The sequence below is a fragment of the Amblyomma maculatum genome, chromosome 1 (assembly GCF_055883805.1).
Source record: "Amblyomma maculatum isolate TAMU_Amacu chromosome 1, ASM5588380v1, whole genome shotgun sequence".
Taxonomy (NCBI): Eukaryota; Metazoa; Arthropoda; class Arachnida; order Ixodida; family Ixodidae; genus Amblyomma; species Amblyomma maculatum.
The window spans coordinates 297,526,773-297,550,617 of record NC_139344.1 but is presented as its reverse complement, the minus strand read 5'-3'; the positions used below and the strand labels follow the sequence as shown (position 1 = coordinate 297,550,617).

General features: G+C 45.0%; 1 protein-coding gene across 1 annotated transcript in view; it reads right to left on the bottom strand.

Moving 5' to 3' along the window:
* The window catches only part of LOC146206858 (carboxy-terminal domain RNA polymerase II polypeptide A small phosphatase 1-like), a 136,629-nt gene that overhangs the window by 97,572 nt on the left and 15,212 nt on the right, over positions 1-23,845 (bottom strand). The gene's annotated exons all lie outside the window — the stretch shown is intronic.

Sequence of the window (23,845 nt, the reverse complement as noted above, 5' to 3'; positions counted from 1 at the left end):
GCACGCAACAACATGCTGGCATCGTTCCGAATAGAGCTTGGAGCTAACAGCGACTGCTGTGATGTTAAAAAATGAAACAAGCGCTTGTGAGCATTCCAATGCACTTTCGGTGCATGCACGGGTGCTACGAAGGCGCACATTGAAAGCGTACTCGATGGGAGGCGCGGGCGGACTGAACAAAACATGGCCGCCGCGCGCAGTTTGTTTCTTTCACTAGATGGCGCTACCTTTTGTAAAGCCTCCATTCCAGTGTTCTGTCTCTTTAACCCTAGCCGCCAGGAAAAGAGGGAATAATACAAGAAGGAAATAGAAGACAAGAGAGGTGTGAGAAAGATGATAGGAAAGTGAAAGACGCAGGGGAGAATAGAAAAAGGAGACTGCCGATTTCCACCGGTCGGGTCAGCCCGGAGGTGCAGTCTATGGAAAGCGGGGGCCAAAGTGGTGCGTTGCCTCCGCCGAGGGGCCTTAAAGGTCCAAACACTCGGCATCGGCTCAACCACCAGGTGGGTGCTCGGGGTCCGTGGTGTCGCACAGTACACACCTACTTTAACAGATGCCCCCTGCGGGGAATTTTGCAGTATCATTGAGTGGAATTTTCACTTTCACAGGCCGCTTTGACACGCACACCAGCTCTCTCGTTACTGCCAATTCTGCTCTGGCTTGGTACCCAGCAGAATTTGATGCTAAGTATGTTTACGCTGTTGCTACGTTATGGACTATGCCTCCTACTAAAAGTTCAGTTGCATTTTTGGACAGATGAGTTGCGTTGTGTTGTGTTGGGTTTTTTGGCGCATAAGCAACTAAGGCTATCATGCGCCATGAGCAAGGTTATTTTTTGTGGGTGAAAAAAGGGGGAAAACGTGCGTGTTCAAACTAGAGTTTGTTTAGAAAGTCTCCTTTTACGAAACGGGTTGTGTTGGTCGCTATCATGCGCCAAGAGCAAGGTTATTTTTTGTGGGTGAAAAAAGGGGGAAAACGTGTGTGTTCAAACTAGAGTTTGTTTAGAAAGTCCTTTTACGAAACGGGTTGTGTTGGTTTTTTATGGCACATAAGCTGCTAATGCAATGATGTGGAAAGCTTGAGGTCTTTACTTTGTTTACTGATGCACACTTGATTTATTCTACAGTTTGCACAAGACACTTGCTTCTTTTAGAAAAATGAAAACACAAGACATACAAGTCCATCTTTGCCTAAAATCAGTTTTGTGTGAAAAGGAATGTGTTTGTAAAATGGGGTAAAATATTTTTTCTTAAGTGTTTCGAGACCTGTGCATGATAATAAAACGTGGTTAATAGTTAGTTGTTCTCCACATTTTTCGCATTGAGGTTTGTCTCTTTTTGTCAGCAAAAAATTGTGTGTCAGGTGTGGGTGTCCAATGCGGAGGCGGCATAGTATTACTTCTATGAAACGTTCCTGATGCCGGCACGACATCCATTCTCCCAAAATGGGCTTTACGAAATGTAGTTTGTTATCCACTTTACTATTCCAGGAAGACTGCCATTTTTCTTTTTGTTTGCGATGTACAAGTTTCATACAGTCTTTGTAGGGTATGTTTATACTCTTCATTGGCTTGTCACGGGCTTTAACAGCACATGTGTCTGCTCTCTCGTTGCCTTTAATGCCCATGTGACTCGGGACCCAACAAAATTTTATGTTATATCCTCGAGCAATGGCTGTTGTTATACTGTGTATTATGTCTCCAAGTAAAGGAGCGGCTGCATTTCTTGGATTTAGAGCTGTGAGGACGGCTAAGGAGTCTGTGTAAACAATGCTGTTTGTAACATTTTCTTTATTTATTTTCTCTACGGCAAGAGAAATGGCGTGGGATTCAGCAGTGAAAATAGATGCGCAGTGTGGAAGTCTTATTATTTCTTCGAAATCTCCTCGCACGACTGCACTTCCCGTGTACACAACTGTTTTCGATGCATCGGTATAGAACTCTGTGAAGCTTCTGTATTCTTCCTGAAGTTTAAGGAATTCCTGAATAATGTGCTCCTGTGGGGTTTTAGTCTTTGGAAACCGTGTGAGAGAGATCACAGATTGTAGGAAGATTGTACCATGGCGGTAGAGGGCTGTTGTTTTGAGCGATATCCGGTAATGTGTCCAGAATATGAAGTTTGCAACATATCTCTTCAAACAGCATTATCAATGGCCTCGTTGACTGAGGCCTATTTGTGAAAACTCTGGAGGGGCAAGTTGTGACTATTGAATAGCACAGGTGTTTTTTTTTTTTTTTGTGATTTTATTCTGAGGCCATATGCGCATGTAAGTAAAGCTCGTCTATCTTTCAGTGAAGGCTCGTGAGTTTCCACACAGAGGCTATGCACAGGAGACGCTCTGTATGCACCACAAGCAAGGCGGAGGCCTAAGTTATGCACTGGGTTTAATTTCTTTAAATATGATTGCCTAGCTGATCCATAAACTATGCTTCCATAGTCCAGGGAGGAGCGCACAACAGAGCGATATATATGCAAAAAGCATGCCCTATCAGATCCCCAATGTTTGCGTGAAAGGACTTTTAGGATGTTTAGGGATTTGGAGGCTTTCTTCTTTAGTGCTTAGGGGGAGAAAAGTGAGTTTTTTGTCAAAAGTAATGCCCAAGAATTTATGGTTATTGCTTACGGGCAATTTGATTTCATTTAGGTGTAAGGTAGGATTGCTGCTGTTGACTATTTTTTCTGCTGCTAGACAAATGGCATAACATTCAGCGATAAACACTGAGGCACACTAAGGCAAGCTATTTTTTCCTGTTTGTCTTCTAACCACAGCACTGACAACACCAAGTGTTTTTAGAACCATCTGTATAAATGCTGTGTGATCACTATTTCTCATTTAGTGCCAAGAACCTTTGTATAATGTGTTTGCGTGGTGTTTTTAATGTGAGATCACATACACAAGGAAAGTTGTACAGTGTATCAGGTCTGTGTGCAATATCAGGGAGTGTATCCAGTATGTTGAATTTCCGGCATTGCTCTTCAAAACTGAGTATGAGAGGTCTGATGGATTGGGGTTTATTGGTAACAGCGTTCTTGAGGGGCACTTTGCAAGTATGCGGTAACTGATATGTTTCGGTAATGAGCGGATTTTCAGAACAAATGAAGATTTAAGGATGGTTCTTCTGTCTTGCAGTAGCGGTTCATTTGTTTCTACATACAGACTTGTCACAGGTGACGTCTTGTATGCACCGGTGAAAAGACTCAGACCTAGGTTGTGGACTGGGTCTAATCGTTTCAGGAATGAGTGTCTTGCAGACCCGTACACTATGCAACCGTAGCCTAAGCTCAAATGTACAACTGCGCGATAAATCTGCAGAAGGCATGTCCTGTCGGATTCCCAGCGTTTATGTGACAGCACTTTATGTTCAAAGATCGGGAAGCTTTCTTTTTGAGTATGTTCATGTTTTACTCATAGAGCAACGTCATTGAGGTAGACTGTAGTGTCCACTTGCAAACCTCGTCTAAGTGAGAATAAAACAGCTACTGACTTCTATTTGGAGAACCTGAAACTATTTCTATCTGCCCATGTGGCTAGTTTATTTACTGTTAACTGAATTTGCCTCTCGCATGTTGATACATTAGAGGATGTACATGCTATTTGCAGGTCATCAACATAGACTGAATGCATGGTGGTCGTTGGGATTATTTTAGCTATGGAGTTCGTTTTTATTATAAACAGCGCTGTACTTAAGATGCACGCCTGAGGCACACTATTCTCCTGACTGAAATGTCTTGACAGAGTGGCACCGAGACGAACTTGAAATGAATATCTAAATAACAGCGCTGGGAATGAGATGAAGCACGAAGAAGAAACAGACACAAACACATAAACATAACAAACAAAGGTTAGACATATGCTCAGCATTTTAACATTCTGCCACAGTGCCGAAGTTTCCCAAGTCACGTAGGATTCCAAACCTCCATGTCGTGGCATAAGCTTTTTCTAAATCAAGAAAGACTGCAAGGCAGGTTGTCTGTGTACAAACGCTTCTCATACCGTATTTTCCAAGCGCACGAGAGGGTCAGTCGTCGAACACCCTTTTTTAAATCCAAACTGGCGGTTGTCAAGAAGTCTGCGAGATTGAAGAGTAAACATGAGCCTAATATTTAAAAACTTTTTCCATGTTTCAGTAAAGGAACAATAATGGCTCTCTTCCAGGCCACGGTATTTCTCCTGACATCCACACTTTATTAAAAAATTTCAAGAGTGCCTCAACTGCAGATTCAGGAAGATGAGCTAGCATTTGATAGTGCATTTCTTCCGGGCCTCGTGCTTGCAATCTGTTTACCGGGAAGAACTATATTTATTTCTTGTAGTGTAAAGGGACTGTTGTATGGCTCTTGAACGTTGCCAGTTGTAGGTAATTTTTGTCATTCCGCTTAGCTTTTATACTTTAAAAATGATTCTGAATAATGTGATGAGCTGGATACCATGAAAAAATGCTCACCTAAAATGTCTGCTTGCTCTTCAATGCTCGTTTGGACATTTGGGTCTATAAGAAGGGGAACTGCGAATGGGAAGCCCTTTAGTCTGTTTACTTTTGCCCACATGTTTTTAGATGTTTATGGACAAGATATAATGTTGCCCGTCATGCTTTTACAGCACGACGACACATACTGTGCTTTAGCTCTAGCCTTTTCTGAAAATTGTGAGATTTTCCTGTGTGGGGTACCTACGAAATATACCCCACCCTTTTTTTTCTTTGCCTTCCTGCAATCTTGGGTCCACCACACTTTATGGTTCTCTCGCACTACTACTGATGATTGAGGAATGCCTTTGCATGTGGCAGCTAAGATACAAGAGGTAAATCTTTCATTTAACTTGTAGACATTGAAATCTTCTGCAAATATTTTTTCTAAGTTAGCTTTTTCTTTAAGAAGTTTCCAGTCTCCTAAATGCAGCTTCCAACGTCCTGGTTTTATTTGTATGATAGATGGTGAAGTTAAGCTGATTGTTGTAGGCAAGTGATCGCTCCCATGAAGATTATCCAATACATCCGACTTAAGAACGTTGAAAACAGACTGAGAAAAGAAAGTTAAAACAATATCACTCATTTTCCCAGTGCTCGGGGAGCAGTATGTGGGTTTTCCAGTGTTAAGCAAGCAAATGTTATTGCACTGAATAAAATCCTATAAAATTTGGCCCCTCATGTCAGTTTTTTCCCTGCCCCAGAAAGAAGAGTGGGCATTAAAACCTACTACTACTAAGCATGAATCTGGAAGTTGGTTGAAAAGATCGATATCATGAAGTGTTACTTTTAGGTGTGGCTCTATATAAACACTGCAAATTGTGATGGTTTTTTACGTAATAAGTGTGGCAGCTATCGCTTCTAGCGGAGTTTTGAGCCTATGTTCACGAGCTGCAATATTGTTTTAACTATGATGGCAACACCACCCAAGAGCCTGCATGCCTGCTCTCGGTCACGGCCGAAGACTATTTTTTAAGAATATTCACATGTAGAGGACTCAGGTTTGTTTCCTGTAGACATAAGGCCACAGGTGAATATGTCATTGAAATGTCTTTTATGATATCGCCTAAGTTATTAAGCAGTCCCCTGCAATTCCAGTTTATTGCAAAACCATCTTAGTCTATATGAGTGAAACAGAGACTACGTTGTTTTTGGCCCCGTGATTCAGGGCTTGTCCTTTTTTGTACGCTCTAAGGAGTCCCGCAGACTTTCACATGACAACGGCCTAGGACTACCCTGTGTTGTCGTGTCCATCGCGTCCTTAGATGCACTGGAAGACCAAGAACAACGCGCAGGAATGTTTGAAGTAGGCCTCCCTGTGTGAGGCCTTGGACCCCGCAGACCTGGATGGTTGTGAAGCCTGCTTTGGTCGGTGGTAGAGCAGCGCGATGGCCCTGCACCAGGGTCACTACCCATGACCTGGGTGAGTGCCCAAGTCTGCTATGACGCTGCGCCCTGCTGCGTCACAACGGAGTAAGTTGGGCAATGAAAGCCGCTTTCTCGCCTCTCCAAATGACTTTTAAGGTTACAAATCTCTTTCTTCCACGTTGGGCAGGATCGTGAGTATGCTGGGTGGTTGCCCTCACAGTTTACGCAAAGGTTTGGTTCAGTTTAGCGAATTGTCAGTGGCCTGTTCATTGGAGGCATATTTTGCACAGGTGAGTCGGCCTCAGCAGCTCTGAGAGCTGTGGCCATACGTCTGCCAGTTGTAGCAGCAGCATGGATTAGGTACATACAGTCCAAGTTGCATTTTTGTGTACCCTACTTAAACGGAGTCGAGAAGGGTGCTCAGCGCAAATGTCAGAACAATGCATTTTGATCCTTAAGTCCTTCGAGCAATTCTTCCTCAGTCAGAAACTTGGTCATTATCTGGAATGACCCCATGAACTGTACTGAGTAAGCGGTGTAGAGTGATTGTGAAAGGGATGTCTCCGAATAATGTGGTTGCTAGCTTTTTCACCCTGGTGGTTGTATAACATTTCTAAAAGGAGGTCACCATTTGGTGGCTTTCTGACTTTGTAGCCTGGGCCTATTGTGTTTCTGAGAGTCTTTGTTACTAACTGCCGTATTCATGAACATGCCTTCACTCGAACTTGCCTTCACTCGAAAGCACCTCCACTCGAATTGCTCCTCCAGCGGTGGAGAAAGTTTTCTTGAGAATCTTGAGTCGGCAACGACGCTGCCTTGGCCGTTCGACCACTACTCCACTTGTAAGCATGGCGGAAATCGCATCGTTCGCTCGCTGTGCAGACTTCATTCTAGCGGTATATCAAACTTTTCACGAAAATGGATATGACGAGGATACACCAAAATTTTTTATAAACCATCGATCGGCTGAGAGTCACAGCGACCCAGGACTTCTGGCCCACTACCTTTTTATGAATGCAGGTCATGGCTAGCCTCCTGCCGTCCCTGCCGCTCACGCCAAACATGGATAACTGATCAGCCACCGACGTCTGTGCTTTGTTGATCGCCACATCATCGCATTGCGCTTGTGTGGCCCGGGCTCATTTCAAGTCATCACCGGATAACTCAACGACGTTTCTGAGCCTACCGAGTGCAGAGCTGAGGCGCGCATTTAACTGCTAATGGTGAGCTCGACCGTGGCCGGACTCAGCAGCGACGGCGATACGCTCCTTCCGTGGCTCGCCTTGTGCAGTAGCTTCTGCAGACGGCGGCAAACTTATGGGGGAACAGCGTGCTGCATGAAGTAAGCTGGGGGGCACCTGGGGCACGGTGGAGCTGTGCGCACATCTGTGCTGCACCCCACGCATCCATGGCTTGTCCGTCGGCTGAGGATACATACCATCGCTGTCAAGGGAGCGCATTGGTTTGCTCGTTCTACGGAGGGATATTCACAGCCGGCAAAGGGCATGGCTTTTGAAGCACGTTTTCAATTACGGTTCCCAACTTGTTTGGAAACAGCAGGCAGCATTTCCTTCTGCAGAGTAGAATTCAGTGTGCATGCACTGCAACGTGCTGCAAAGCAGCACACGTTTTTACCGCTCGCCCCCGAGCCCTCTGAAGGCCAGAGCCATGCTTGTAGGAGTTGGCAGATTTTACTTTTTTTTTCTGCAATGTATTTTGATGTCTGTAAAAGCCTGGCAAATAAAAAAAGGCAAAAGCGGTAAAGGGCAAACGTAATTTTTACACCAAACAAATAAACCAAAGTATTCACACCATTTTTCGAAGCCTGTGTCACGTTCTACATAAACTCTACATCACCAGCAGAGACTGTTGCCAGATAAAAAGCGTTTCCAGCCACTTTTCCCACCCACCTTTTTCATCCAGTCTGCAAAACAAGTTCCACTATGCTGTTAACGTCAATGTTGCTTGCAAAAGTTGTTTAGAAGACTCGACATAAAAAACTAAGTGTGTTACCCACCTCATGCAAAAAGTTCACCTTAACATCGTCCCCATATGCGAGTTGCACTGCCTCGAGTGGAGGACATATTCTCGAGTAGACCTTGTCGGAGGAAATGCCGAGAGGCGTTCATGAATCCGAATCAGCCCTGGAGTGGAGGAGCGGCTGTTTTCTCCACTCCACGGAGTGAAGGTGGAGCGTAGAGTTTAGGCGCATTTGTGAATGCGGGCGTAAGAACGATGAAACTTGACGGGCAGTTTTTTCTGGTTGTTAAGAGTGGATTACATGAAAGCGAGGGAAGCTATTGACATTCTTGGTAAAGAACTTGTTCATCACATCAGTGCACCCTCTCTTGGCGGGAGGGCAATCAGTTACGGAAAAGGAAGAAGCCATGAAATTCGATTTAATGTTTGGTTATGGTACCAGCCACCCACTGTGGAGTCCAACAAGGGGACGGGACAGGGACTTAAAAACAACCCTGCCCACGCCAGATGTATAGATCGTTTACAGCGAGTAGTTCCACTCTTCCCTAACAGGTGGCGCCACTAGGACGGCCGTCATTGCTGGCCTTCGGAACGCATCGGCGCGCAGTGCTAACTGCTCCTGTGTATCTTGTGTAAGAATACCAGCTGACTTTTAAACAGCGCTGCTTTGATGCAGGTGTCATCTGTATTGTCGAAGTATTCTGCGAGGAAGTAGAGCTAATGACCCTGTTGTTTATTGGCGGAAGAACAGAAGACGCTTTCTACATAAGGTGCACATCATGGCCTAGGCAACCGTTTTTCTGGGGGATGTATCACGAGTTCATGTTCCTTTCTGGGACAAGAAAGCGCCTGTGAATTGCAAAGAAAAGCTATACCTCACGCACCAGCTCGTTTTAGCACCGGCAGTAGCCATGGGAATGCGAGAAAGACCCTGACGTTTTCCCAGGAATTGGATATTGAGTCTTTGCACTGCTGCAGAGTTTTTTTTCGCAGAGCGTTACCTTGACGTTGCTATTAATGTCTATGCAGTTATACGAATTGATTGCGCAGAGAAGGAAAGTTAGTGTGGGCATGTAAGTGAATCTGTTTACTTTAATTAGGTACTATTCCCTAGGATATGCGGGATCGAATCTCGGCCTCGGCGGCTGCTTTTCGCTGGAGCCAAAAACCCAGGCGCCCGTGTTTTGTGCGATATCAGTGCACTTTAAAGAACCCCAAGGGGATGGGAATTTCCGCAGTCCTCCACTCATAGCCTGAGTCGCTTTGGGACGTCGTAACACCGCACAAGCAAAACAAAACTTTAATTAGACGAGTACTGCTGAAATACATGTAATAACTGCTGCTTTTATGAAACTAATGCACGGACCAATGATGAAATTTACCATGACAAGATTTTTTTATATCCCCGCTTGCTTGGGCTGCGTACTGTGCGTTCTGAATTCCAGTGCAGTTTCCAGTCACCTTCGCCCGAGCGCAGGTGAATGCCGCTGAGCGCCTGATGCGGCCTTCAAGCAGCATAATAGTCTTTTGAAGCCAGGACGTTTACAGGAGATAAAATTATATCTTACCAATTGCCGGGGATTACACGCGCGTCCATATTAAGCAGTAAGTATTGTGCACAATGTTAAATGAACATTCATAATGCGTCTCAGCCAGCATAGTCTGAGTATGCGTTTGCCCTTTGCGCAAGAAAATTAAAAAAATAAGTTTGAGGGAATAATCAGTTTGTAATCTATTCAGTTTTACAGAAAGTCACGTTTTCCACAAAGAGCACTAGAGAGGGAATTGATAAAAAAAGCAAAACAAAAAACCGAGTCGACGGCTGATGGGTTTGTCGAAACGTTCTAGCCAATGCAGACATTTAGGAGGACGCAATAAATGAACTACGTGGTTAAATTAAACATTTTTTAGCACCTACACATACTATAGGCATTCACATGAAGTTTATTGCCTGTCTACAAGCTCGTTGTCCCAAGCGAAAGCTGGTACGCCGCACCGTGCAGCCGAGTACCAGCGTGCCGGAAGCCGTCAAACCAGAAGGCCGGCGATGGCGGAAGGGTCACATGATCAAATATGGCAGCGCCCATGAGCTCGCGCTGTAAAGGGTCTATACCTTAAAGGGATAGAACACTGAAATTTCAGCATCAAAGTCTTTCCGGCGCAATGGAAAGATTGCTTTCTTAAGTGTTCGATTCCATAGCAGTTTTGGTAGAAATGCAGTAGAAAATTTTTACAGTCAATTTATCCATCAGTGCATGCGCCCATTTTTATGCAGTCCGATGCTGGAAACCATGAGCAGCTACCGCGATGACTGGTGGTCGACAGAAAAAAAATATCGAAAACAAATATAAATTTCACTTGCAAAACAGTAATAAGCCATTTTTAGCTTTCAGTTTCCACACTCAAGGCTCTAACTGCACAGTAACGCAAGTCTCGTCGACGAGTTTTATGGGGCACCATTGCCGCTTCATCCATGGAATTCAAACAGCTGTGGCGCTATCTAGTGACAAAAGGTGAAAGCATGCCACTTGCGATGCAAAAGGAAGGGTAGCTTTTAATTAAGGGCACACTAGAGAGAGCACAAAATATAACAAAATGTGATAAGCATTCCTAGAAGAAAAACAAAAGTGTGGGCGCTTAAGAAAATCTGATATTTTGTGGAGCTGCAGTCATGTATTGCTGCAGCGATAGCAATACAGTTTCTCCGCAAAATGGCACCTGATTTTATGAGATTTTCAATGCCAAATTAAAATTGTAATGCCTCTGTTCCTTGATATTGTCGCGCTCAATCTGTACTATATGAGATATGATCTTTTCATTTCTACCATAATTTCAAGACATACTATGGCCAGTGTTCTGTCCCTTTAACTATAACCTAATATGGCTCAACTCAGGGTGGTCAAGCACACAAGGTTAATCCTTGCCGCCTGGAAGAAGAAAGTATCCGTGAAAAGAGGAGACAGGACAGTTGTAGGATAGATGACGAAAGTGGAAGATGAAGAGGAGGACAGGAAACTGCAGCTGCCTATGGGAAGCGTGGGCCAAAGTGGTGTGTCGCCTCTGCCGAGGGGCCTTTAAGGTCCGAACACTCGGCATTGGCGCACCCACCAGGATCCCCTTTTCCAGACATGCCACGCACGGCTAAGCGTGGGTGCTTGGGGTCTGTGGTGATGCACAGAACATGCAAACATCTGCTTTAGCAGATGCCCCCTGCGGGGTGTTCTCCCAGTATGTTGGTCTGTTCGTGAATACTTGTCTGTGCATCAAAGGATGTCAGAAAAGGAACTGCAAAAGGGGAGAAGTTGCTAGCAAGTCTGTGGACTTGCTCCCACATTTTCTCTGATGTGGTGGAACTAATTAGGTATTGTTGACAAATAGCCTTGCCAAGAAGTTTCCTCAGCATTACGATGAATATTTCGAGCTCTGGTCCTCTCCTTTTAAAATTGATTACATTTTCTTGTGTTGGGTATCAACGGAAAATTCCCCAGGCTTTGTTCTGTTTCTTTTTTGCCTCTCTACATTCTTCTGTATACAGACCGTTCGATTCTATTGTACCATTCCGGAAGTCTCGGGAATGGCTAAATGAGTCGCAGTAATAATGCATGTTATGAACTTCTCATCTAAATCATCAACATCGAGGCTGCCCGAAAAAATTCCAAAGTGGCATTTTTTGGGAGGAGCACACAGTCAGCCACGTCCAGCTTCAAACAATATGGTTTAGCTAGGGTGATTGAGGTAAGGATGCCATACTGATAATAATGGGAAGACGACCGCTCCAATAAGAGATGTCAAGAACATCCTGCTTAAAATCAGTGAAAAGACTCTGAACGAAAAGCCTAATCTACTAGGCAGCTTATTTTTATAATGCTTGGACAGCAGTATGTGTGTGTGCCTGTGTTTAAGAGACAGACATTGTTGCAAAGGAAATCCGGCATCTAACGCCCGTTTGTTCACTCAGCCAAAAAGAAGAATGAGCATTAAAATCCCCCGCTAAAGCCTATGGCTCCAGTAGTTAGTTGCATTAAAAGTGTTTTTAAATCATCAAGTGTGATAGTTAAATGAGGTTTGAAGTATACAGAACATATTGTTACTGTTTTAAATGGAAGCATGGTGACCAAAACTGCATCGTGTGAGGTTTTCAGGTCATTTATCATGTTGCAACACCACCCTGGACCACGACAGCAGTGCCTCCAGAGAGCCTGCTTGAGTTCTGTCAGTTGCAACGGAAGACTTGACACTTTTTAAGAATGTTTCTTTTTCTGTGGTCCTCGATCATTCAGACACAATGCTACATTGAAAAATGAATTTAAAATGTTATATCAGTGTAGTTGTTCTAAAGTCCATGAGAGTTCCAGTGAACTAGAAATACCATGATGGAAGATTAGTTGGGGATAAGGTTAAAAAACCTAGGTTTTTGGGTCTTTTGAACCCGTTATTGGGACTTTATCCCTCCTTCTGCGCTCAAGAAAGCTTTACCGCGGCGATGGGGGAGTTGTGTTCATCACACCATCCGATGTTCTGGACGGTACACTTGTTCTAGACAATGTCCACTGACCTGGGGGTAGGCGCAGCCTGCTTTAGAGGTGGTTGAGCAGCACCAGCTACATCCACCGAGGATGGCACCACCCCAGGCTCACTGTGTGTGGCCTGGGTAAGTGCCGAAGACCCCTGTGGTGCCGTGCCCTGCTGCGGCCCAGTGGAGTACGATGGGTTTTTTGCTGACATGCTTCCTTAGAGGTGGTATTTTCTTTTAGCTTGAGAGTGATCACTTATTTTTCTGTTTTCCACACTGGACAGCTACACGAGTAGGCAGGATGGCTGCCTTGACAGTTTGCACAAAGATGTGGGTGAATTTGACAGTCATCAGTGAGATGTTTGTGAGTAGCACACTTCGCACAACTTGTCGGCCTCTACAGCTCTGCACACCATGGCCATACTTTTGGCATGAAGTGAGGTTCAGAATCCCTGTAACAGGGCAGACTCAGAACTACCTTCAACTTCCTTGGCCTAAAGGAGCGCAAGGGAATCATAAGGAGTTTCGCTGCAAGGGAGTCGTCGCCGTGTCACACGGCCTGCAATGAGCTTCTCACAGAAGCCACCAGGGCACTGTTAGACACTGCTTATTTTGTACAAACACAGAACAGTATAACGCTCAGAACAACACATATATCTTTACACTTCTCTTTTCTTTGCAAAATGCAATTATCTAGACATATTGTAAAATAAAGCATTTGCTGAAAACGAGAATGTTCCAAATAGAGCGATTTTGTCTACTCCGTTGGACACCATGTGTGGCTCTGCGTCCCCACCAACGCTCTCTTTTGTCATTTTGTCCAGGTGAGCTCATTTTTTTGGTGAATTTGGTTGTATAACGAGTGATAACCATACTGTGCTACTGTTCTGCCCGCTGTCTCCACGCGTGTGCAAATATTGAACACAACCGATCAAAGTAGCTCTTTGGGCCAGTTGGTTCACACCAGCTCCATAAAAAGACCAGCAAAAAAAATGGAGACAAAGGAACACAAAACAACAGGACGGGCACTGGAATACTACTTTGATGCAATAAAAACTAACATATCTAAGAGCAAATATAACATTATCCAAGAAAAACAGAGCTGAAATACTAATTTCATGCAGTAATCTAAGAGAAAAAATAAAATTATCCAAGAAAAGGTTTTAGTGACTCTGAAGTACCCTACACCCTTGAAGGGAGATGACCTATCTCCTTTCGTTACGAACTTCCTTACTCCCTTTCCTAAACGACTGACTCATCTCCCTCGAGGTAAAGATGACCTCGGGTGAAGGAAGTTCAGCCGTGCCCATGTGACAAGGGCATGAGGCCGATTTTCGTCTACTCCACAGTCGGAAAGCGTGCTCAGTGCAAAGGTGAGGACCGTGCTTTGTTTCAATTTCTTTGTTGTCAAGCCTTATTTTGATTCGATATACATGTTACGTTTCGCTCTGAGTCTGTATAGTAGTTCTTGCTCAGTCATGTACATAGTCATCAGACAGGACGCCACGAACTGGGTTCAATGATCTGCACGAGCTAATCACAGCCAGTATACAGTAGAACCTCGTTGATATGTTAACGGTTCATACGATTTGCCGTTTCCAGCAGTAAAACATCTCCCATAGAGTTACACTTTTTCCTCCCAGTTAATATGTTCCCGGATAACCCGATTTACCCATTACTGCATTCGAAATTTCAACAAATTGTGAATGTATATGTGTTGTGATCAACCAGACATTTGCTAACGAGTGCTCGCGACGTGAAAAACTGATCAGTGGCGATCGCCCGCCACAGTTGCTTTCCTGCAGTGCCTCTGTGCAACGGGGCGAAGCATTAAAGAAAGCAGAGTCAACATACGAGGTGCCTGTTCCCATGGAAACGATTTCATGAGGAGAAACGCGGTGGCTCCTTTTGCAGCGTATTAGGGGCATAGGTATGAACCATTTGATGACTATAGCAACAGTGAAAGCTCGTTAATTCGAAATGGCGCTATGACCGGCTCAGCGCCCGGTGGCGGTTGCCTGCTCCTCTTCTGTGCAACTAAATACTTGTTGATTCTACCCCTGTTAATTCAGAAATATGGATAAGTACTTTTGTCGACGCGGTCCCAGCCAACACCCATGAAAGGCTATGCATGCGGTCAGTCGCTATCACTGTTCACTTCAATAGGTGTTTGTACTATCACGTGACCCATTCCAATGATTGTGTGGCAGTAGACTGCGCCCGCCCCAAAAATTGAAAAGATGGTTGTGGTTGTGGTTTGTGGGGTTTAACGTCCCAAAGCAGAGGCCTGCATAATCGGACGAGCGCTGGCACTGTGCCAATGCTCGTCCGATTATGCAGGCACTCTGAAATGCATGCAACAACTCTGAGATGCAGAAAACGATAATTGCTAAGCCAGTACAAAACCTGACAAGAAACCATGGCTATCCTACGAACATCGAAAAAAATGAATGTTCAGCGCGCTTTGCCGGTGTTTTCTCCACAAGTGACAAACACCATGAAAGCTCACATGTGCGACAGGGCAGGAACACCACCAAGTTTCACATTCAGGGGCTGTGAAGGGACCATCAAATTCATGACAACAATGATGCGATGCCTTGACATTCATAACAGCCACTTTCATGACAAAGGAGACAAGACACCCGTTATTGCAATGGCTGACCAGAGACTCCGCTGGTTGACAGTTGACTTTCTGAGCTATCATCATCCGCACATCTAGTACCAGCTCCTAGTGCCACTATGAAGCTATGGTTTATTACGCAGTAGCCAGCAGGCCTAGCTGCCTGCGTTTTTTTCTTCCCGTGTTGTGTGCCGTACGTGCGTTTGCGCGTGCGGGACGGCATTGTTTTTTTTTTTTCGCCGCAGATTATCTTACTGCAAAGTTTATGCGAGATTGACGATGATATTAGCCAGCAAGTGCCAAGAAGATATGAGCGCAGCTGCTTTCACTGCAAGAAATCGACGCAGGGAAAAAGCAATTCAGCCTCTTCAGCCAGCTAGCATTGCCCCATCGACTGCCGTGAGTGATCATTTTGAAAGACCGAGACAAGATTTTCAACTTCAGGGAGCATTGAAGATGGGGTCATAGCAAACTCTGATGTTTCTCTCTTTTTTTTTTTCTTTTTTTTTGCGCATGGACAAAGTCCGTACTTCCATCGCTCGGTGCAATCCCGCATGTGATGAGGTGTTCCGGAAAGTGCAAAGTGTATGTGCTGTAGTGGTGTAATGTAGTGTGCGGTCGTGTTTGTTGCACGCGGCAGAAGAAAATAATTGATTTCTTCAAATAAATCAGCTTTGGAGTTAGTGCATCATTTCACTTGAGGCTTTGCTTGTCTATACACGTGCCTACTGCCAAGGTACGTCATTTTCATACCTAGGTTTGACCACTTGCTTATAATCGCAGATTTTTCGTTACAATATTTCAAAATAGCGAACGATTTTTTGCGGTCCCGCGGGATTCGTTATATCGAGATTTGACTGTAGTAGCTGTTCTCAAACACTAAAATTGACTATGCGTATTCTTGCCTTTTGTAAGGACCGCTGCACCTCACTAGCAACGAGTGTGGCTTCCTGTACCTGGCTGGCTTCATTGCTCGAGTAGTGGCAGATAAAAGAATGCACTCACTACACAGCAGCAATGTTACAAGCGAAACATCCCCAAATATGTCTCAACAACGGGTCAGACCACCAGTATCAACTTCCCAGTTCACTGTCCAGCTGCTTGTGATGAAGGACTTTGTAGAATCTGCTGTTAACCCTTTGAGGGTCGAATTTTTTTGAAAAAAACTTTCCCAGATAGTCAAATTACTTTATTGCGGATTTTGAAAGTTCAATATGAGTAAAGTCAAGGAAAAGTTGTAGAAAAATATTTGGAACCGTATTTTGGTGTCAACATTGCTCCACCTTGCAAACTCAGGAACCTCAGGAAACCACAAGGAGAGCAGGATTACCAGGTGAGGGTCCATGATAAACAAGCTAACAGCAGCACCAATATAGATGGAAATCTGTCTGCCTGGCCCCTGCATCCCCAGTGGCCATAAAGATAAAAATCAAGTTTTGCAGGAGATTATGAGGGAAGGGGGGAGGCAACCGAAACCATACAAGGGCATTGCTGCAGACCTGGGGACACACTCCAGCTAGGAATCACTTCTGTTTATCTTGGCAAGAAGGCAGCGAACTAAATTTCAAGGGCTTCTTGTAAGTCCTAGGAGGAGGAAGCACCTCTCGGTGAGCATGCATCGTCATTAGGGCTCGAAATTTCAAACGGACAATTGAAACCGTACCGGTACGGCAAAAGCCTTTCAGTACAGAAAACCGCCGCCGTACATGTACGGTAAAAACCCTCAAAGGGTTAATGTTCTGCCCAAAACAAACACACTAGCTATGCTAAAGGCTGCAATTCTGCCTCATTTTTTAGGGTCTCCCTCCCTAGACTGCCAAAACAATACAAGCCATGACCAAAAATTTTCCATGGCAAGTCTTATAGCTAAGAAGCTTGTAAGGGCCTAGTATGTAAACATATCAACAACAAGGAACTGGAGGTCGTAACGGTGGACCATAAATACCAGCGGCTGTGGCACTTGCGCCTTCTCATGTAACTGTTGTTTTGGGTGTCCTTTTATCTTTGTAGCCAGGGGACAACCCTTTTCTTTCAGAATAAATGCTTTGTTCAAAAATTTTGCGTCTCGTGTCTAGCGGTTTTCTTCTTTTTTTTTTATGTGCGCATGAAGCCATGGCAACACCAACTGCTGCTAATTCAGAAACATGCACGCAGAGCACACAAATGCTGCCGCGACCAGTTCTAAATACTTACGAAAATGCTGACGCTGCATTCTCATACATACTATGCCGTCCTCATACTTTTATTCCTGTGCACAAACCAGGAGTGGAAGCAGGCTTGAGCATTGGAGCAGCTCAGAGAGTAGTAACAAAGCCGCTTTGGAGCAATAAAATGAGAGTTTCGGAACACTTGAATCATGTTTTGGAGCATGTTTCTTGGCTGAAACGCTTTTATTAATGGCAATTTTCACTTCCTAACATAAAGACACCCGATTTAAATGCTTTTGATTCAAAATTCAATCATTTGCTAACTATGAACGCATTTCCGACAAGACATGATAAACAGTCAAAGCATATACAGATCATTTAGGTTGTACAACTGACCTGAGCAACAATTTGGAAGAGACTAGCAGCAAATTGAATGCTTGCTCCTGCACTTCATAGCTGAACACAATTTTGAAAAGCCATTCACTATCTTAACTTGACAGATTCAAAGGTGAAGTCTACCACTTTTATGTGCTTAAGTACTAGCACTAGTGTTTAGCCCAACATTGATGAGCAGCACATTTATGCTCTCTACTTAGTGCATATCCTTTTCGATCCTACGCCTGTGCTGGTAACTTTCTGGGCACTGGTTTAAGTATGGTTTGATGACAGCCTTGATGGTGAAGTATCTACTGGTTTCCCACGGCCGGTATTGAGGGAGAGCGCGCGCTCTTTCTTACGGCCTTCTCAATCGGCGCGTGAACAATGGGAACTTTTCTCCTTGAGTCACGCTCTCCGCCGCCGCAAGGGGCGCGACCTGCTCACTGTTCGCTCCGCGTCTGCTTCAGTGGCGGCGGGTGGCTTTTGCTTGGTTTCGCGCTGTTCCTCGCGACTTTCATAGTGAGTGCAGCCCCGAAATGAAAGAACACGGAAGGTAGATGCAGCAGCGGCATATCGTCAACGTACTACGCACATGAACAGATATAAAAAACACTGTCGTTCAGCAAATGTTCGACAAGCATGACATACATTGCGGCATGGTAGCTACTTTTGTCCATTTTAACCCGAATTTTTCCCATGCGTGTACAAGAATAGGAATAAAAAAAAAAAAATGAGCAGCGATCACATCCAAGCTTCTTCAAGGCTAACATGACAGCAACTCGTCTGCAGCAGCAAAACAGTCTTTCAGCGCTAGATGCGAAACCATCCATGTAGCACCGAAGATGATTGGTTTGGTTTGGTTTCTGGGGTTTAACGTCCCAAAGCAACTCAGGCTATGAGAGACGCCGTAGCGGAGGACTCCAGAAATTTCGACCACCTGGGGTTCTTTAACGTGCACTGACATCGCACAGCACACGGGCGCCTTGCTTTTCGCCTCCATTGAAAAGCTGCCGCCGAGGCCGGGATTCGATCCCGCTTCCTTGGGAACAGCAGTCGAGCGCCGTAACCACTGCGCCACCCCGGCGCACCGAAGATGAAAATAATTTCATAAAAATGTAATGTAAATTGCGAAATGCTTGCATGATATAAAGTATTAGTATAACAGTCAGAGTAAAAGTTGTAGGGTTGTGTTCTAAATGTTATTACAATTCATATATTAGATAATGTGTGGTATTATAAACATTTTATTTTGCATATGAAAGTTGTTTTAATGAAATTTTTACATGATATTAAGCTTATTATGAAAACAATCAAAAATGGTTTGATATTCATGACACCACTTGTGCTGCCCAGTGGTAAAAAGAGGCCAATAAATTATGAAGGTGATACTCGATGCAGTGACTTACAAATGAGTTCACCTGCTATATCAAAAGTATGCAAGAAACTTCTAAAGCATCAAAGAAGGACGCTCTCACTAAAGACTCATTTCAAGCCCTATAAAGCGACCCATTGCGGCTCTCTTCGGGAAAGTAAGGTTAATGTGCGGACGGGAGCGACATATGCTAGACGCGAGAGCCATAACAGCTAGCGGCACTTGACTATACATTGTCAAGACGAACGTTTCATCTGAGAGCAAAATCAAGGCACCTTGCGTCGATGCCAAAAAAAAAAAAATCATTTCTACTATGCCGCAATCAGTAACCGAGGAACTGAAGGAAGTGATGGCATCTCCTACCATCCCATTTCCTACTGTCACATATTCCAGTTTACCTTACGTCGATGGTTACATTAAGTTAATGAACTTCGGGTGTGACGCTTGCACTATTCTTCTTGAAACTAGCGAAAGAAGCAGCCCCATGTTGTATACTCTTCTACGAGAACAATATTCTCGAGAATATTAACGAATTAAGAATATTAACGAGAGGCCAACTCCTTATGTGCACAAGTCGTGCAGGAAGATTTTGAGACTGAATTTTCTTGACGCAGGTCGCATTTTGATGAATTGATGAATATGTAGTGCAATGTGTAACTTTGAAGGATAATTTTTTTATTGTTTGCCGCTCTTTTCAATTCTGCTGAACTGTTTATGCCCATTTCCTTTATTAAAAGTAGTCGCAAGACTGCATATACATCTTCGATCTTTCAACCGACTGATATGTTTTGAACGAAGCTAGAACAGCCCACTCCACTACACAAGTGATATTTTTAACTATATGAGTACATTTTTGTTCTTTACTCTGAATCTGAGAGGCGCCATGAATTTTCGCCGGTGCCTCTTTTGATCTAAACGAAAACGGCAGCGGTTGACAGAATCTCCACCCAAAAGTTCACCATGCACTCACATCAGGTCGCGCTACACCTGCTTACAACATTCAAAGTCACATTGCATAGCCTGGTAAATTTATTGTTGTGCAAAACGTAAGGTAAAAAATGTTGAAGTGTAACCGTAGCTTCATTCGACCGTGCACGGCCGCACTGACGAAGACGCGCGCGCGCGTGAGAGGATTGTTGACTGTATTTTATTCCTCGTGCACGATGAATGTTCGATGCTGATTACAGCCTTTGTATAAACCATAAGGGGCAAAATGTCAGGACCTGCCGGTTGCAACTGACGCGGGCGGAGCTAAAAGCGAGCGCACGTTTCCCTTGCGCGTGAACGGCTGTAGCGGAGGAGCAGCAGCGGGGCGGTGGCGACCCCACCGAGGCGCGGCGGGCGGTGGGAACAGACCCCATTGGAGAGGCTGTAAGAGAAGAGAAGCGCACTCTCCCTCGAGACCGGCCGTGGGTTTGCAAAGCAGAACCTTAGACCAACTCGTGCAGTTCTTTGGGGCCAGATAATAAGTTAAGGCTTATAGTAGTTTGTGGTGTCTACTTCACTCGCTGCTCTTTTTTTTTTTAGCAATCAACTCCCTTCAATCACCTGTGGCTCATTTTAAATTTACTTGCAAACAAACATTTATTATGCTCCATGCTTTGGTGGGTAGTTTATGAATATTTTATATGTATTATGCTCGTCCGCCACTGGTGTGCTGCCCACAGTTTTTTCTACAGCCCCTGTACCGTGTACACCCGTGGGCAAAAGTGGAGAGACCACGCGTTTTGACAACTGCAAGCCAGCTTTTTCTGACGGTGAAGATGTTATTTTTAAGTTATGCATAGGGTGGCCTCACTAATATGCTTGCCATTTTGCCTAAGAAAATTTGTTAGGTGCATTGTTTTATACAGAAAAGTAATTGCAGCGGTTCGCCTGGTCTCTCCTTTTGCGCAGGGGTGTACATGCAACTCGTGTATCATAACCTTAGTCAAATCGCATCGAATCACGTTTTGTAAGCAACATCATTACTGGATGCTAAATTCGATGGCAAAACACTGCAGCAACCCATTTTGAGCAGGATGGAGCAGGTAAAGCAGTTTGGAGCAGCACCCCTGACGAACAAAGCAGCAACATGCCCCCTCGATGTTTTCAGCAGCTCCTGATCTGTGTTGGCTAACAGTGCCCCACCCGAGACGCCGGCACGGGCAAACAGCCGGGCCGTAGACTCCAGACTGGCCGTGACACACCGCGACGCCTTGGCGCAGTGCCAAGAAATGCGTGGTGGAAATGCGACGGTGCGAAACGAAAGGACACGCCAACAAGCACTTTTGGGTTCATTATGCGAGCGGGTCGTTAGATGAGTAAATGTCTGAGGGAAGCAACATGAGCATAAGCCCTGTAAGATGGCTTCTCCACTGGTTCATCCATCCTTCTTCAAATCCTGCCCTTAGGACATTCCAAAAGGGGGTTAAAAAGGAGCATGACTATAAATTCTAAATGCCTCATTCAGCAGTTCTAATATTAGGCAATTCGGATCATACATATTTTCCGGCAATGAGGTTTTCCTGTATCTGCAAAGGAGACCTTCTCGTACTAATAGTGATACAGCAGTTCCAAAATGGCATTTCCATTTGCTAGGTTTATAACCTTGGCCTATGGTGTCTTTTAAGGAACAGTGAATGGTGAAACCTGCCTTGCGGGTTTTTTCGGAGTGCTCGTTGTGGATTACATGAAATCGGGGAGATGTGGGTTTCCAGAAAGAATTGGGCAGACAGTGCACCCTCGCTTTGAAGGGCAATGGGATGAAGAAGCATTAGTCACAAGTGTGTCATTTTTTGGCCAGGGTGGCACAAAGTTAACTTTGACCGCCAGGAAAAAATGGAAAAAAACAGGAAAGGAGGAGGAGGCAAGGAAGTTGTATGAAAAAAGATAAGAAAATGAATGATGTGAGGGAGGATCTCGTTAGGCCGGAGGTGCCGTCTGCAAGAAGCATGGGCCAAAGTGGTGTGTTGCCGAGGGGCCAAGGTCCAAGCACTTGGCATCGGTTCAACAGCCAGGATCCCCTTTTCCCCAGACACAGCTAAGAGCCGCTGTGAGTTGCTGAATGCCACAAGTCCTATGTACTAGCAGCAGACAGCAAATGAGTTGCTGTTCTGCAAGAGCACGTCACTAATGGGTGTTTTATGTATACAGTCGCCGACCGTTTTTTCGGACTTGAAGGGACCCGAAAAATGGTCCGAATAATCGAACAGTCCGAAAAATCCGTGAAGCATAAAAAATCACTTTATTCAGAGGAAATCGGCTTAAAAAAGTCGCCGATTTTACCTTGCGGCAAATTTCTTTTGCTGGCGACGATTTGCGCTTGTATTTGCGCCAAAGTTGTCGTTTCGCTGTACACGCTAGACAGCAAGTTCACAGCGTTCGTAATTTGGGCTAGCGATGGCTGTGGTAGGCCGCCCGAGTCGTCGTCGGAGTCCGACTCGTCTTCAGGTTGAAGAACCTGGCGTACAAGTTCGTCGTCCGTGAGGTCCGCACACATATCGAGGCCGTCGTCCACTTCAACAAACTCGCGGAACGTGGAGCCCATTGGAATGTCCATTCCGTTCCCGCGAAGGTCAACGATGAGGTTGACCTTCGCGGTTGACCACTCAGCACTAGCTTTATGATCGCTGCCTTTTTCTCAAGGGTCATGGTAGAATAGCTCCCACGCTTCTTTGACGGACCCGGCAGCACCGCCGGGGCCATGTCCACAGCCCGAGTGCGCACCACACCGCTCGTCAAACACGCAAAAATGAGGCACTTTTCGTTCAGAGCGGTGGAACCGCCGGACGCAATCACAAAACGGCCAAAGGATTGACGGCGCGCCACTCGGTTGACGCGGTCGGAGAAACTCGTGTGACAACACGGCGGACGTATGAGACAAAGCACAAAGAGATAGCTGCCCGCGTCAGCGTTGGCGACAAAAGCAGGTTGACGGCGATGACAATCCGACTGCCACCTCGAAGTGGCAGAGATTGCAGGGGCCTCTCCTGGCAAAAATGGGGCACCGAAACCATGTCAAGCCAATCCAACTGCAGAGCCAATCCACCTCAATCCAAGATGGCGCTTGTTGCGCCGGCGAAAAGCCGATAAGATGGCAGATTTTGGCCTGCAGGGGACTGAAATTAGTCCGAAAAATCGAACTTTCGGACTTTTAAAGTCCGAAATATCCATTCGCGAATATGTATGCGCTTCAATGGGGTGACTGACGGTGCCTCACTGAAGTCCGAAATATCCTACAAGTCCGAATTATTGGAGTCCGAATTACCCGTCGGCTACTGATTACAGCTTACACCACACATAGCGCATGATAGCCTTAGCTGCTTATTTGCCACAAAACCTAACCCAGAACAGGAATTGAAATGAAAGCTTTGTGAAAAACAGTGCTGTAATAACCTACTCCAAGAGAAATGGGCCACATTTTAGAATAAAATGAGCATAAGAGCTGCAGGCTCAGTAATGGAACCAAGGACGATGCTGGACAGTGAAGGTCATACATATGTGCTTTCCAGCTAAGGAAACCACACATGCATACATAAGGCAACGAAAGATAAAACTGTACATTTGCCACGTTTTCCATATGTGCTCAAAGGAGCTTAGATTTTATTGGCAAATGAGAGCACTAAGTATTCGCTTCTCTGAAGATATGGCCGGCCTCTAAAATCTCACATTGGCTCTTTGCATGTCCATGTCTAAGAATGATTGTGTTCTGAGAGAATGAAGTCCACATGGAGGCAAATTTGCCCCATTATCAACTATGCAGCGTTATGGGAGTCTTCCTTTTTCAAGCAAAATGGCCACATGTGTGGTTTTCTTTGCTGGAAGATACACACGCAGCCTTCACTGAAATGAAATCAAGTCGTTTGTACAGCATCACATGCGCATTTGCCTTAGTGCAGGGGTTCTCGAATTTTCTGCCTCAAGGAACAGCCATCAACCTTCGCATGCAACCACAACGTTTACAGCCTAGTAGAACTTGTTTTGCGGGCTGCATGAAAAAAGTGGCTGTAGAAAACAGCTG